The following is a 15,588-nucleotide window of genomic DNA, read 5'->3' on the forward strand; positions in this document are numbered from 1 at the left end:
CGTAGATGTTCAGCAAAGCGGTCTCCCAGTCTGCGTCGGGTCTCGCCAATATATAAAAGGCCACATCGGGAGCACCGGACGCAGTATATCATCCCAGCCGACTCACAGGTGAAGTGTTGCCTCACCTGGAAGGACTGTTTAGGGCCCTGAATGGTGCTAAGGGAGGAAGTGTAAGGGCATGTGTAGCACTTGTTCCGCTTACACGGATAAGTGCCAGGAGGGAGATCAATGGGGAGGGATGGGGGAGACGAATGGACAAGGGAGTTGCGTAGGGAGCGATCCCTGCGGAATGCAGAGGGGGGGGGAGGGAAAGATCTTAATTTCTATGATATTAGATTGCTATACACCCCACACCTTGAAAATTAAAAATCTCCTGAGATGAATATCTTTGTAATTTGCTTTGGAGTTTTCTGAAACCACCTCTGGATCTTCCTTCGTTTGGAAGTAAACAGCATAGCTACGAAAGTGGGAGTCCCACTGACTGATTTTGGTGGGTTCTTGAGGAAAGGTTACGCAGATTATGACTAAAAACTATTAAGTTCAGAAGAATGAGAGGGGATCTCACTAAAACATGCAAAATCCCTATAGGATTTGATAGGATAGATGTGGGATTGACCTTTCCCTTGGATGGGATATCACTAAATAGGCGGTCAGAGTGTCAAATCTTAAGTGTGTATACAGACTGTATAGTGCAGATGCTTTCTAAATTGATTTTTATTTTTATTTTGTTTCTATCAAAAATGTGTTTTTTAAATAATCCTTCCACTACCATAGAATTAATTCAAAACTACATTTCAGGGATTAGAGACAGAGATCCATAAAATCACCAGCTTCCTGATATGCTCTCTCATCAAAGAAATCTTGAAGTGCGGAAGGGAACCACAAAACCTGTAACATTTCTGTTTTTAAATCAATGGGGCTCTTAATAATGCAGTTTTTATTGTGAATCTCTCTTGCCTCTTAATAATTGTTAATACTTGCAATACAATTAGATCTTAACTTTCTGGAGCGATTGAACTAATAACCTATAGATAACAGATTTTCGACTTTGACTGGCATTGATGGTCACGAAGATGATTAGACAATAGAACCAAGCAATCCTCTTAGAGATAATTGACCCATTGTCTCACTCGCAAGCATCACTTTGCAATCATTTCAGATGGACAAGGGGACAAGATGGTATTTAATCATTGGTTACTTGCTATTTCAACTTCACATCACCCTCTTGGCATTATGGGATTAAAAAGAAAGTAGATCAGAGTGATGGATTGCTGTGAAATCAATGGCCAATATCAAAATCAACTCATTTCAATAGTAGATAGTGGGTTTTCCAGTGAAGATTACCAGTTACCTTGTGGAATATAAAATTACCTAAGTACTGTTTTAAATTTACTCTTTATTAGCAGCCTTACAATATGAATGACAAAAGACGTCAATGGCTTTACTGTTGCATAACGTCTTGAGGACAATTGGACAGAAAGCCTATTAAAAGCTACATTTCATGTCTGCATTCTTCCTCTGGGGAGTGCTTCATATAATGGATTGCACATTCTACACAGCAGTTCACTAACTGCAAATTACTGAGCTCTGTGTTCCAAGTTTCACCAGTAAACTTCTTTATTTAGGTAATCTTCAAATGTAGAATGGCTCTTTTTGTTTTATCTGGGAGACATGAATTTACAGGAAAGGTGACAGAGTAGTCTTTTTCTAATTTGCAGATGTATTAGCCCCCTGTGGAATTGAGTTGAAGGAGTGGTTATGTTATAGTCTTGAATCAAAGGAGAATCAGTAAAGGTTTTCTCATTTTAGGGATACACACATTGAAATAAAGGTGAACGTATAATCTGCTCTGGTAAAAAGGATTCTGATCAATAAAAGAAAATTCATTCATGTGTATATAAATAAAGTTTAATTTTCTTGGAATTGTGTCTTTGAGATGAAATCCAGCTAATTAACAATAAACTGATGATATTATATTGTGCATTGAGTACAGTCAGGCATTTCTGGATTGTCACAGAGGTATTGTCAGAATAAATGAATTGTGAAACAAAGCTGGAGGAGGGTTAATCAAAGGTAATAAAACAGATAACCTCAGGTCAGGCAGCATTAATAGATCGTAGAGTTATGGAGTAATACAGCATGCATACTTGCTCCTTGTTCTAACAAGTACCTGCCTACCATGGTGCTCACCCAGTTAGTCGCAATTTCCTGCCTTTGGCCATATCCCTCTAAGCCTCAACCCTCCATGTACCTCTTCAGATAATTATTAAATGATGCTTTTGTATCTGTCTCACCAATTCCTCTGGCAGCTCATTCCATGTACTCATCACCTTCTGCATGAAAATGTTTCCCCTTGGTCCTTTTAAATCTTTCCCCTCTCACCCTAAATTTATGCCCTCTTGTTTTGGATACCCCTACACTGGTTACAGACTGTTACTATCCACCTTACCTACGCCTCTCAGAATTTTATTTCAGTAAGGTCGTCCCTCATTGACTTACGTTCCCCGTAAGGTCGTCCCTCATTGTCCTACATTCCCCGGAATAAAGACATAGCCTGGCCAACTATTCCCTATAAATTAGGCTCTATAGTCTTGGAAACAGCTTCATAAATCTTTTTGCACTCTTTCCAGTTTAATAGCATCTTTCCTGTAAAAGAGTGGACTAAAACTATACACAGTTCTAGAGACCAGTGGCCTCACCAACAGCAATTGCAACATAGTTTCCCATTTCTTGATGCCCTGACTGATGAAGGACACTATGCTGAATGCCTTGTTCATCACCTGTCTACATGTGACAGTGCTTTCAATGACCTATGCATTTCTCCTACCTGCTTCTCTGTTCCATTGCACTCCCTAGTGCTCTACCATTCATTGTATAAGTCCTACACTGGTTTGACTTTCCATAATGCATCACCTCACACTCATCTGTAGTGAGATCCATTTGACACTTCTTTGTTCACTTCTCTAATTGATCAGGATCCCCCTGTAACCTTCAATAACCTTATTCACTATCAACAGTCTCCTAATTTCATTTAATCCATGAATTTACTGATTAAACCTTGTGTATTCCTATCCAAATCATTTGTATGTGGTCCTAACACTGACCCCTGCAGAACACTAGTCATTGGCCTCCATCTGAGATGAAACCTTCAACCACCACCTTCCGCTTTCTATCTTAAAGCCAGTTTTGAATCCATTTAACTAGCTCTCCTTGAATTCCATAGGACATATCATTTCAGACCAGTCTACCAGTTCTACTTTCATTGAAGGCCTTGCTGAAGCTCAAGTAGGTAACCTCCACTACCCTACCCTAATCTACAGTTTTGGTCAGCTCTTTAAAAAAAACTCAAAAAAGTTTTGCGAGCAAGACTTTCCACGCACAAAGCCATCCTGCCTCCTCCTAATCAGATCCTACCTCACCAAATGCAAGTCGATCTTGTCCTTTAGAATTCCCTCGGGTAATGTTCCCACTATAACTGTTAGGCTGACTGGCTTGTAGTTCCCTGGCCTGTCCTTTAGAACTCCCTCTAGTAGCTTACACACCACTGCTGTTAGGCTGATCGGCCTGTGGTTCTGTGGCTTGTCCTTGCTGACCTTCTTAAACAAACTGTGGTAAGAGAAACATTTAATGTTTCAGTTCCTAACAAGATAATTGAAGATTTGGTCAAATGGAATTTTTATTTAAAGGAAATGTTTTTTTATATAATGGTGTAATTTTTCAGAAAGAAGAGAAAGGAAGAGAAGAAAAACAGGAAGCAGAGATACGAAGGGGTGGAAATCAGAGAGGAGAACATGGCGGGAAAGAGGACTGTTTGATTTTGTGGTTGAGGGTGGGGAATATAGAGGGGGAAATAACAGAGGTTTAGTAGCAACAACGGTCAAATTACTTCATTGTCTCTTGATATTTGTTGTTGGAGGTGGTGGACAGAATAGTGAGAGGAGATTAAGAACATTGGTATGGGGGGAGGGGTGAAAGAAATTTGTGTGTTAAATTAGTTAAGTGCCAGGACTGGAGCTGTGGCTCCTTATCCATTCATCATCCTTCATGCAAAACATTATGACTGAGTCCCAGCCTTTTAAATGAGAGTTGCTTGCAGCCGTCTACAGAGCCCATGATAGGTCGTTGCATGTGTTAACATGGCCACTAATATACATAAGCAGAAAAACCCAGTATCTAAACATGCATTGCATAATAGGTCATAAGATCATAAGGTACAGGAACAGAACCAGGCCATTCGGTCCAGATCTTGGTGCACAAATATATCAGCGATGACCTAATTCTGCTTATCAGATTTGGAATATCTCGCATTTTAGTATCGTCAATTTTACTTGCCGCCGGAGATTTCTGCGATCATTTTGGTAGCAGTATACATTCCATCTCAGGCTAATGTCATACAGGCTCTAGATCATCTGAGCAATGGGAGCAACATGCATGAAACAGCACACCCTGGTGTCTTCACCATCAGTTTGGGGGATTTCAACCAGGCCAGCCTGAAAAAGTCACTAAATAATTACCATCAGTAAATCACTTGTCATACCAAAGGAAACAACACACTGGACCACTGTTACACCACCATCAAGAATGCCTATTGTGCTACTCCCTGCCCTCACTTCGGGAAGTCTGATCACCTTGCAGTATTTCTACTTCCTGAGTATAGGCAGAGACTGAAGACTGCAGCACCAGCAGTGAGGACCAAGAAGGTATGGACAAATGAAGCACAGGAGCGCTTACAGGACTGCTTTGAATTGGTGGACTGGGCTGTATTCAGGGATTCATCTTCGAACCTGGATGGGTATGCTGCAGTTGTTACCAACTTCATTAAAACGTGTGGATGAATATGTGTCGACGAAAACTTGCTGTGTATTCCCAAACCAAAAGCTGTGGATGAACCAAGAGTCATCTGCTGAGAGCTAGATATGTGGCAATTAAGTCTGGTACCCAGGTCTGTACAAGAAAACCAGGTATGACTTGCGAAGAGCTATTTGAAGGACAAAGAGATAATTCCAAGCCAGGCCAGAGGCAACATTGGATGTACAACAACTATGGCAGAGTTTGCAAGACATTACCTCCTACAAAGCAAAACTCAATTGCATGAATGGCAGCGATGTTTCACTACCAGATGAACTCAACGCCTTCTATGCCCACTTTGAAAGGGAGAATATAACCACAGCTGTGAAGAGCCCTGCTGCACCCGGTGACCCTATGATCTTTGTCTTGGAGGCCGATGTTAGGCTGTCTTTAAGGAGAGTGAACCCTCGCTAGGCAACAGGCCCTGATGGAGTACCTGGTAAGGCTCTGAAAACTTGTGCCAACAAACTGGTGCGAGTAGTCAAAGACATTTTCAACTTCTCACTGCTATGGTCAGGAGTTTCCACCTGCTTCAAAAAGGCAATAGTTATACCAGTCCCTAAGAAAAGCAGTGTGAGCTGCTTTAATAACTAGTGCCCTGTAGCACTCACATCTATAGTGATTAAACGCTTTGAGAGGTTGGTCATGGCTAGAATGAGCTCTTGGACGCACTGCAATTTGCCTATCGCCACAATAGGTAGACACAATCTCAATGGCTCTTCACATGGCTTAGACCACCTGGACAATACAAACACCTATGTCAGGATGCTGTTTATTGATTATAGCTCAGCATTTAACACCATCATTCCACTCATTCCCGATCGGTAAATTACAGAACCTGGGCCTCTGTACCTCCCTCTGAAATTGGATCCTCATCTTTCTAACTGGAAGACCACAACCTGTGCGGATTGGTGATAATATCTCCTCCTCGCTGACGATCAAGACTGGCGCACCTCAGCAACCTTGCACTCGATGTCAGTAAAAGGAGAGAGCTGATTGTGGACTTCAGGAAGAGTAAGACGAGGGAACACAGACCAATCCTCATAGAGGGATCAAAAGTGGAGAGAGTGAGCAATTTCATATTCCTGGTTTTCAAGATCTCTGAGGATTTAACCTGGCCCCAACATACTGATGCAGCTATAAAGAAGGCAAGACAGCGGCTATATTTCATTAGGAGTTTGAAGAGATTTTGTCTGTCACTCAAAAACGTCTATTGACGTACCATGGAGAGCATTCTGACAGGCTGCATCTCTGAGGGCACAGGAAGGCTACTGCACAGGACTGAAAGAAGCTGCAGAAAGTCGTGAAATTAGTCAGCTCCATCTTGGGTACTAGCCTCTGTAGTACCCAAGACATCTTCAAGGAGCGGTGCCTCAGAAAGGCGACATCCATTACTAAGGAACCCCTTTACCCAGGATATGCCCTCTTCTCATTGTAAGGAGGTACAGAAGCCTGAATGCAATTCAGGAACAGCTTCTTCCCCTCGGGCAGATGATCTCTAAATGCACAATGAACCCATGAACACTGTGTCACTTTTTAAAAATATGTATTATTTCTCTTTTTGTAATATTTTTAATGTACATTCATATATACTTTAACTGTTTTACTTTTATACTTTCTTCCATGTATTATATTGAACTGCTGCTGCTAAGTTAACAAATGTCACTACATATGCCGGTGATAATAAACCTGATTCTGATTCCGATAACCTTTTATGTCCCAACTAATCAAGAACCTATCAATCTCTGCTTTAAATATACTCAAAGACTTGGCTTCACAGCCATTCATGGCAATTAATTCCACAGATTTACATTCTTTGGCTAAAGAAATTCCTTCTTTTTTCTGTTCTAAATGGACGTCCCTCTTGTCTGAGGCTGTGACTTCTGATCCTAGACTAACAACTATAGGAAACATCCTCTCCACATCCACCCTATTTAGGCCCTTCAATATTGGGAAGGTTTCAATGAGCTCCTCCCTCCCCATTCTTCTAAACTCCAGCGAGTATAGGCCCAGGCTAATCAAATGTTCCTCAAATATTAACCCTTTCATTCCTGCAACCGTTCTTGTGAACTTTGACTGGACCCTTTCCAATGCTTCTCCAATCTGTCTAAGTCCTTCTGCAGACTCCTGCTTCCTCAACTCTACCTGCCCCTCCACCTATCTTTGTATCGTACACAGAGTTTGCCCACAAAACAGTCAATTTCAACATCCAAATCATTGACAAACAACTTGAAAAGAAGTGGTCCCAACGCAGACTCCTGTGGAATACCACTAGTCACTGGCAGCTGACCAGAAAAGGCACCCTTTATTCCCATTATTTTCCTCCTGCCAGTCAGCCAATCCTCTATCCATGCTGGTATCTTTCCTGTAATACCATGGGCTCTTACCTTGTTAGGCAGTCTTGTATGTGGCATCTTGTCAGCTGCCTTCTGAAAAGTTCAAAGTTCAAAGTGAATTTATTATCAAAGTACATACCTGTCCCAATGTATAACCCTGTGATTCTTTTTCTTGTGGGCAATCACAGTAAATATGAGAAACACAACAGAATCATTGAAAGACCACACTCAACAGGGTGGACAACAACCAATGTGTGAAAAAAACAACAAATTTGTGCAAGTGCAAAAAGAAAGAGAAAATAAAGAGAAAATAAAGAAATAAATAGTAAATAAATAAACAATAAATATCGAGAACATAAGATGAAGTATCCTTGACATTGAGAGAGTTCAGTGATTGAGCAAGTGAAATTGAGGTGAAGTTACCCCCTCTGGTTCCAGAGCCTGATGTTTGAGGGATAATAACTGTTCCTGAGGTTTCTGTACCTTCTTCCTGAAATTCCTCATTTCTCTTCGATGCAACAATCTTGGCCTTAGGTCCTCAGTCTTGTTCTTCAGCGACTGTACACCTGCTAACACGATGCTTGGTATTTGGACTTTCGTTCATTAGCAAAATCTTCACCAACCTCTATTGATGTATGGTGGAGAGTATATTGACTGATTGTATCGCGGCCTGGTATGAAAATGCCAATGCCTTAGGACAGAAAATCCCACAAAAATTAGTGATAGGCCCACGGGTAAAGCCCTCTCCACCACTGAGTGCTGTTGCAGGAAAGCAGCATCCATCATCAAGTGCCCCCACCACACAGGCCATGTTCTCTTCTCACTCTTCTCATCCTCACCAAATTCTACAAAGGATGTATTGAGAGCATCCTGAGCAGCTGCATCACGGCCTGGTTCGGAAATTGCACCATCTCGGATCGCAAGACCCTGCAGTGGATAGTGAGGTCAGCTGAGAAGATCATCGGGGTCTCTCTTCCCGCCATTACAGACACTTACACCACACGCTGCACCCGCAAAGCTAACAGTATTGTGAAGGACCTCACGCACCCCTCACACAAACTCTTCTCCCTCCTGCCATCTGGCAAAAAGTACCGAAGCAGTTGGGCTGTCACGACCAGACAGTGCAACAGTTTCTTCTCCCAAGCCATCAGACTCCTCAACTCTCAGAGTCTAGACTGACATCTACATAATTTATTATTATATTGTAATTTGTCTTCTACTGTGCCTATTGTCTTGTTTATTAATTATTGTACTGCCCTGAACTGTTTTGTGCACTTTATGTAGTTCTGTGCAGGTCTGTAGTCTAATGCAGTTTTTATGTTGTTTTATGTAGTCCAGTGTAGCCTTGTGCTGTCTCACATAGTCTAGTGTAGTTTTGTGTTGTTTCATGTAGCACCATGGTCCTGGAGGAACGTTGTTTCGTTTTTACTGTGTATTGTACCAGCAGTTTATGGTGGAAATGACAATAAACTTAACTTGACTTGACTGCTGCCTTCAGGCAGAAGGTACAGGAGCCACAGGACCCACATCACCAGGTGCAGGAACAGTTGTTACCCCTCAACCCTCAGGCTCTTGGATCAGATGGGATAACTTCACTCGCTTCATCACTAATCTGTTCCCACAACCAATGGACTCACTTTCAAGGACTCTTCATCTCAAGTTCTCAATATTTATTGCTCATTTATCTATTATTATTATTATTATTTTTCCTTTTGTACTTGCACAGTTTGTTGTATTTTGTGTGTGTGGTTGTTGTGTTTCTTAGATTTACTGTGTATGCCCACAAGAAAACAAATCTCAGAGTTGTATATGGTGACTTATGTGTACTGTGACTCTAAATTTACTTTGAAATTGAAACTTTGAACTTCTAGATGACATGCTGAATCTTCACAAACTAAGAAGGTAGAGGTGCTGCCTTGCTTTCTTCATAATAACTCTTACGTTTTGGACACAGGACAAATCCACTGAAATGATAACACTAAGAAATTCCAAGGAACACAAGAAATCCAAGTAAACAAAGTTCAAAGTACTTTTATTATCTAAGTAAGTACACTTTATACAACCTTGAGATTCACCCCTTTACAGGCAGCCACAAAACAGAAGAAATGCAATAGTACCCTTTAAAATAAGAAAACAGTCATATACCCAGTGTGCAGAAATAAAATGTGCAAACAGTAAAAGTAGGCAAATAACATTCAGAACTGAAGTTCATAAAAGTGAGTTCATAGACAACAAAGCCAGTCACAGCTGGTCCAGACCATAGCCAGATGAGTAAATCTTGCCAAGTGGAGAGTTAAACACTGGCCCATCCCTCGCATCCAGCTGCGATGCCCTGGCCTTTTCAATCTGGCCTGGTGCTTAAGTTGGCCAAACAGCAGGTCACTCCTCAAGGCTGATTTATACTTGTGCGTACCAGCTTGTGCCGAAGCCTACGCAAGTGGGCTATGCCGTTGTGAGCATTTATACTTGTGCGTTGGTGTGTGTGCGTCGCTGTGCAGTTCGGGCATGTACACGCATGTGCACATCACACATGCCCCTGCAAGGCTTCATGGTCATGGTAGTCTTTCTGGGGGTAAACAAGTTGAAAGCGAGTGTCTTTTTTCGTAAAAACGAAATGTGTCCTCCATAATTTCAGAGGTCTGTAAAGCTTTTTGGAAAGCATTGCAGCCAGAGTTCCTTCCCTGCCCTTCAGTCACCCAATGGGAAGCTATTGCAGCGAAGGAGGAAATGCGATGCTACCAAGCGGACCAGTCACAGTTGTTGTGGTCTGCGTTGCCGCGACTTGTAGTGACATTTTGGGAGAGGTGCGCTTCAAGCTACAGCGTAAGGATCCGTGTAGGCACTGCGTAGGGTTCGTGGCTACACTGTACCTACGGCGTCGATTTGACGCACAAGTATAAATCAGCCTCCACTCTCAGAACCAGGCCCTGCTGCTTTAAAATGCTCTCGGGTGCCTCGATTCGTCCCATACCCGACCTTTACATTCCAGTCTGGCACTTAAAGTAGTCAAGCATTGGCTCATTCCTCACTCTCAAGATTAGCCACTTTATTCCGTACACTGTGTGCATTAAAATATAACACTGTCAGTCCTGTATTCATCACTCTTTTCAATTTTGCCACCATGTTACACTTCAGCTCATCGCACTGACTGCAATTTTGCCCTACCATCTGCCTATCCTTCCTCACAGTCTCACTACAGACTGTATCTACTTGTATTCTAACTGCCCCATCTTCAGCTCTATGACTCCAGTTCCCATCCCCCTGCCAAATTAATTTAAATCTTCCGCAATAGCTCTAGCAAATCTCCCAACAAAGATCTTAGCTCTCCTCAGGTCCAGGTGTAACCCATCTTTTTTGTGGAGGTTGTACCATTCCCAGAAAAGATCCCAACGATCCCAACGAAATCCGGCCCCTGCAACAGATCCTTAACCGTCCATTCATCTGTCCTACTGTCCGCTTCCTGCCTGGACTAGTATGTGGCACGGGGGTGGGTGGGGGGGGGGGTTAGTGGTCAGAGATTACTACCTCCAGGGCCAGATGGTCTGCATCCCAGAGTGCTTAAGGAAGTAGCCCAAGAAATAGTGGATACATTAGTGATAATTTTTCAAAACTCTTTAGATTCTGGATTAGTTCCTGAGGATTGGAGGGTGGCTAATGTACCCCGCTTTTTAAAAAAGGAATGAGAGAGAAACCAGGGAAGTATAGACCGGTTAGCCGAACATCGGTGGTGGGGAAAATGCTAGAGTCAGTTATCAAAGATGTGATAACAGCACATTTGGAAAGCGGTGAAATCATCGGACAAGGTCAGCATGGATTTGTGAAAGGAAAATCATGTCTGACGAATCTTACAGAATTTTTTGAGGATATAACTAGTAGAGTGGATAGGGGAGAACCACTGATGTGGTATATTTGGATTTTCAAAAGGCTTTTGACAAGGTCCCACATAGGAGATTAGTGTGCAAACTTAAAACACATGGTACTGGGGGTAAGGTATTGATGTGGATAGAGAATTGGTTGGCAGACAGGAAGCAAAGAGTGGGAATAAACGGGACAGAATGACAATAAACGGGACAGAATGACAGGCAGTGACTAGTGGGGTACTGCAAGGCTCAGTGCTGGGATCCCAGTTGTTTAGACTATCTTATATTCTTATGTCTTATGGTCTTGTGTCTCATGGTCTTATGATCTAAAATATATTAATGACTTAGACGAGGGAATTAAATGCAGCACCTCCAAGTTTGCGGATGACACGAAGCTGGGTGGGAGTGTTAGCTGTGAGGAAGATGCTAAGAGGATGCAGGGTGACTTGGATAGGTTAGGTGAGCGGGCAAATTCATGGCAGATGCAATTTAATGTGGATAAATGTGAGGTTATCCACTTTAGTGGCAAGAACAGGAAAACATTATTATCTGAATGGTGGCCGATTAGGAAAAGGGGAGGTGCAACAAGACCTGGGTGTCATTGTACAGCAGTCATTGAAAATGGGCATGCAGGTACAGCAGGCGGTGAAAAAGGCGAATGGTATGCTGGCATGCATAGCAAGAGGATTCGAGTACAGGAGCAGGGAGGTACTACTGCAGTTGTACAAGGCCTTGGTGAGACCACAGCTGGAGTATTGTGTGCAGTTTTGGTCCCCTAATCTGAGGAAAGATATTCTTGCCGTAGAGGGAGTATAAAGAAGGTTCACCAGATTGATTCCTGGGACGGCAGGACTTTCATATCATGAAAGACTGGATCGACTAGGCTTATACTTGCTGGAATTTAGAAGATTGAGGGGGGATCTTATTGAAATGTATAAAATTCTAAAGGGATTGGACAGGCTAGATGCAGGAAGATTGTTCCTGATGTTGGGGAAGTCCAGAACGAGGGGTCACAGTGTAAGGATAAAGGGGAAGCCTTTTAGGACTGAGATGAGGAAAAACTTCTTCACACAGAGAGTGGTGAATCTGTGGAATTCTCTGCTACAGGAAACAGTTGAGGCCAGTTCATTGGCTATCTTTACGAGGGAGTTAGATATAACCCTTGTGGCTAAAGGGATCAGGGGGTATGGAGAGAAGGCAGGTACAGGGTTCTGAGTTGGATGATCAGCCATGATCGTACTGAATGGTGGTGCAGGCTCGAAGAGCCAAATGGCCTACTCCTGCACCTATTTTCTATGTTTCTATGTATCTGGGTTGTATTTTTGCAGAAATAGAGAAAATACTACAGGGTTCACAAACTTTCTAGCACCACTGTATATCAATTGCCACTTTACAATATCATAGTTTAGTCACAAGACAGTTGAATTGTCTTCATAGCCAATTAAGAGTGTATGGAATATAATGTAGAAAATAAGATAAGTAGTTTGTACTGAACACGAAAATGATAATGATCAGATAGTCCTTCTGTTGATTAAAGATTGGTGTAACATGACCTCTGCTGCTCACCATCCCTCTTGAAAATCTTCTGTAGCCATTCTTGACCCCAGCGCTTGGGAGGCAACACACCATCCTGGTGTCTTTTTAGTGGCCACAGTATTTCCTATCCGTACCCCCAACTATCAAGTCTCCTATTGCTGTCGCTCTGCCTGACTTTACCTTACCGGCTGAGCCTCACAGCCAGCCAAAATGCTACTGGCTTGACTGCTTGCTGCTGCTGTTGTGCCCTGACAGGTCATCAGCCCCAGCGGTATCTAAAGGGGTATACTTGTTGCTAAGAGGAATGGCACAAACTGCTTATTCCCCTTAATTCTCCTGGTAGTCACCCATCTACTGTCTGAAGCCTGGTGTCTGGGTGTGGCCACCTCAGTATACGTCTCATCCGTCCTTATGGTCCTGAGTGCATCCAGCTCCAGTTCCTTGACCTTATCATTCAGGAGTTGAAGTTGCGTGGACTTCCTGCAGATGTAATCACAGAGAGACCATTAAGTTCTCTAAAACCCCACAGTTTGCTGCTGATGCTCACTGCAAAGGGAGGTCATCCAACTCCATTCCAATGGACAGGAGATTCCATGGAATTTTCTTTTGGTCTGCTGGAGCAGCAGTGCAGATGCCAGCACCAATCTGCACCTCTGGATTCTCATAGTCCGACCTCTATTGACAGTATTTATATCCTTACGAAGACCTCCCAACCCAGGGTTGCTACTCTATCCCCCAGTCCCACCTCTTTCCTTCCACAAAACTGGGCACTTGTCTTCAGTCCCTGAGAGAACACTTCCATATTGTTTTTATTTTCCGTTCATGTATCTATTCATTCAGTAGCAACATTCCCGAGCAGATGGAAGAATGCCGTCTGCATTTTGATATGTTGATTTAAGAAGATGGAGTCTGCTAGGCTTGGCATTGACGCCTGTGAGAACCTGCAGCTGGGAAGAGCTAGAAATGCGTTGCTGAACCTACTGATACAGAGCGAAGAGACAAAGACACTCTTCCCTCTGTAAGTTCTCTCCAAAGACACTGTTCTTCCAAACACACAGTAGATTCTGCAGATTCCAGAAAAGGGTCCTGATGAAAGGTCTTGGAGCCCAAGACATCAACTGTTTATTCTCCTCCATAGCTGCTGCCTGACCTGCTGAGTTCCTCCAGTATTTTGTATGTAACTCTTCCAAACACACAACTGAGCATCTCTGCGTAGCTTTCACAAATAATATCACGATGATCTAACTCAAGGGATTCTGCAGATGCCTGAAATCCAGAGTAACACACAGGAGGGACTCAGCAGGTCAGTCAGCATCTATGGAAAGGAATAAAGAGTCAATTTTGCGGACTAAGACCCTTTGTGCGGACTAGAAAGGAAGGGAACAAAACTTGAAAAAGAAGGCAGTGTGGAGGAGGGGATGGAGTACATGCTAGAAGGTGATAAGTGAAGCCTGGTGAGGAGGGTGGTAGGTGGGTTGGGGAGGGGGATGAAGTGAGAAGCTAGGAGGTGATAGGTGGAGAAGATAAAGGGCTGAAGAAGAAGGAATTGGATAGGCGATGATAGTGGACCATGGAGAAATGGTTGGAGAAGTGTTACCATAGGAACAGGCAGGTGAGGAAAAGAGAAGGGGAGCCAGCACGGAGAATGGAAAAGAGAGAAGGGGGAGAGGGCAAGTTTTATAGGAAGTTAGAGAAATTGATGTTCATGCTGTCAGGTTGGAGGCTACTCGGGTGGAATATGAGGTGCTGCTCCTTCAGCCTGAGAGTGGCCTCAGGTGATCTAAATGCAATTTTAATATCATTAAAAGATGGCAATGCAATTTCTAGCCCAGAATCTGCATTTGCTGTTGATGATTTTGCAACCTTAGTATTATAATGGAACACACAGCTGGTTAGGAAATAGAGTCATCTATAGCTGAAATGAGGTTTCAAGGACAACCTCTTTTGTATTGGATTTATACGATCGCTTATCATATTTTGCAGTGCAAAATCTATAATGCAGTTTTATTTCTGAATTTAATAGATGGTAACAGATCTATTAAACACAGATCCTTTTAAGAATATGATATGGTGGCTTAGTGATGATGGTATTATTCCAGTGACCCAATGATGGTGACTTTCAATTTCATCATGAAATTGAATTCAATAAATCTGGTAATGTGTAGGTCAGCACCAGAAGCTGGTATTTTGTTGATAAAAGTTCAGCTGGTTCAAATAATGTTCTTCAGGAAAAGGCCTGCTTGGTCTGGTTATGTGATTTTAGTTCTCTGCTAAATGATCCGGTGTTCTCAGGACAAGGTATGGATGGCAAGTTCTGCTGTGTCAATTTATACACATTCCAATAATAAGTAAAACACTATTCTTTCTGTAGTGTGTTGTGCTGATGTTATGATGGTTTAGTTTTAATGATAGCTTCACTCAGGATAAACAATTTGTCATGGTCTGGTCCGTGAAGTCCGCATTCCGGTTCACAGTCCGGTCTATTGATCCTTGTTCTGGGTTTTCCTGTTTTCTCCCTTTTTCTGTTGAGTGCCTCAATTGAGGCACCTGATTCTCATTTTGGGCTGGCTACATAAATAGCTCCTAGGTTCAGATTCATTTACTTGACTGTTACCTTCTCTTCCCCTTCCGCCTGAAGCCTCGCCTGCGTCCTCCCCCGTAACGCCGTCAAGTTCAACCGCCGGAGCAAGATCAGGGCCTTGCTGTGTCAAGATAAGGAACAGTCTGTCGTTGTTTGGAATTGTCTCTTTGTGTCCTCGCCTTTGCTAGTTAGGTCCAGCCGTTTGCTGCTACCTTATGTTGAGAACCGTCTCTTTGTGTCCTCACCTTCGCTAGGTAGGTCTGGCTGTTTGCTGCTACCTTGAGTTGGGAACCGTCTTTGTGTCCTCGCCTTCGCTAGGTAGGTCTGGCCATTTGCTGCTACCTTGTGTCAGGAACCATTTCTTTGTGTCCTCGCCTCTGCTAGGTAGGTCCGGCTGTTTGCCGCTACCCTCACTGGAGAACTGTCT

Source organism: Mobula birostris, chromosome 7 (genome assembly GCF_030028105.1).
Source record: "Mobula birostris isolate sMobBir1 chromosome 7, sMobBir1.hap1, whole genome shotgun sequence".
Lineage (NCBI taxonomy): Eukaryota > Metazoa > Chordata > Chondrichthyes > Myliobatiformes > Myliobatidae > Mobula > Mobula birostris.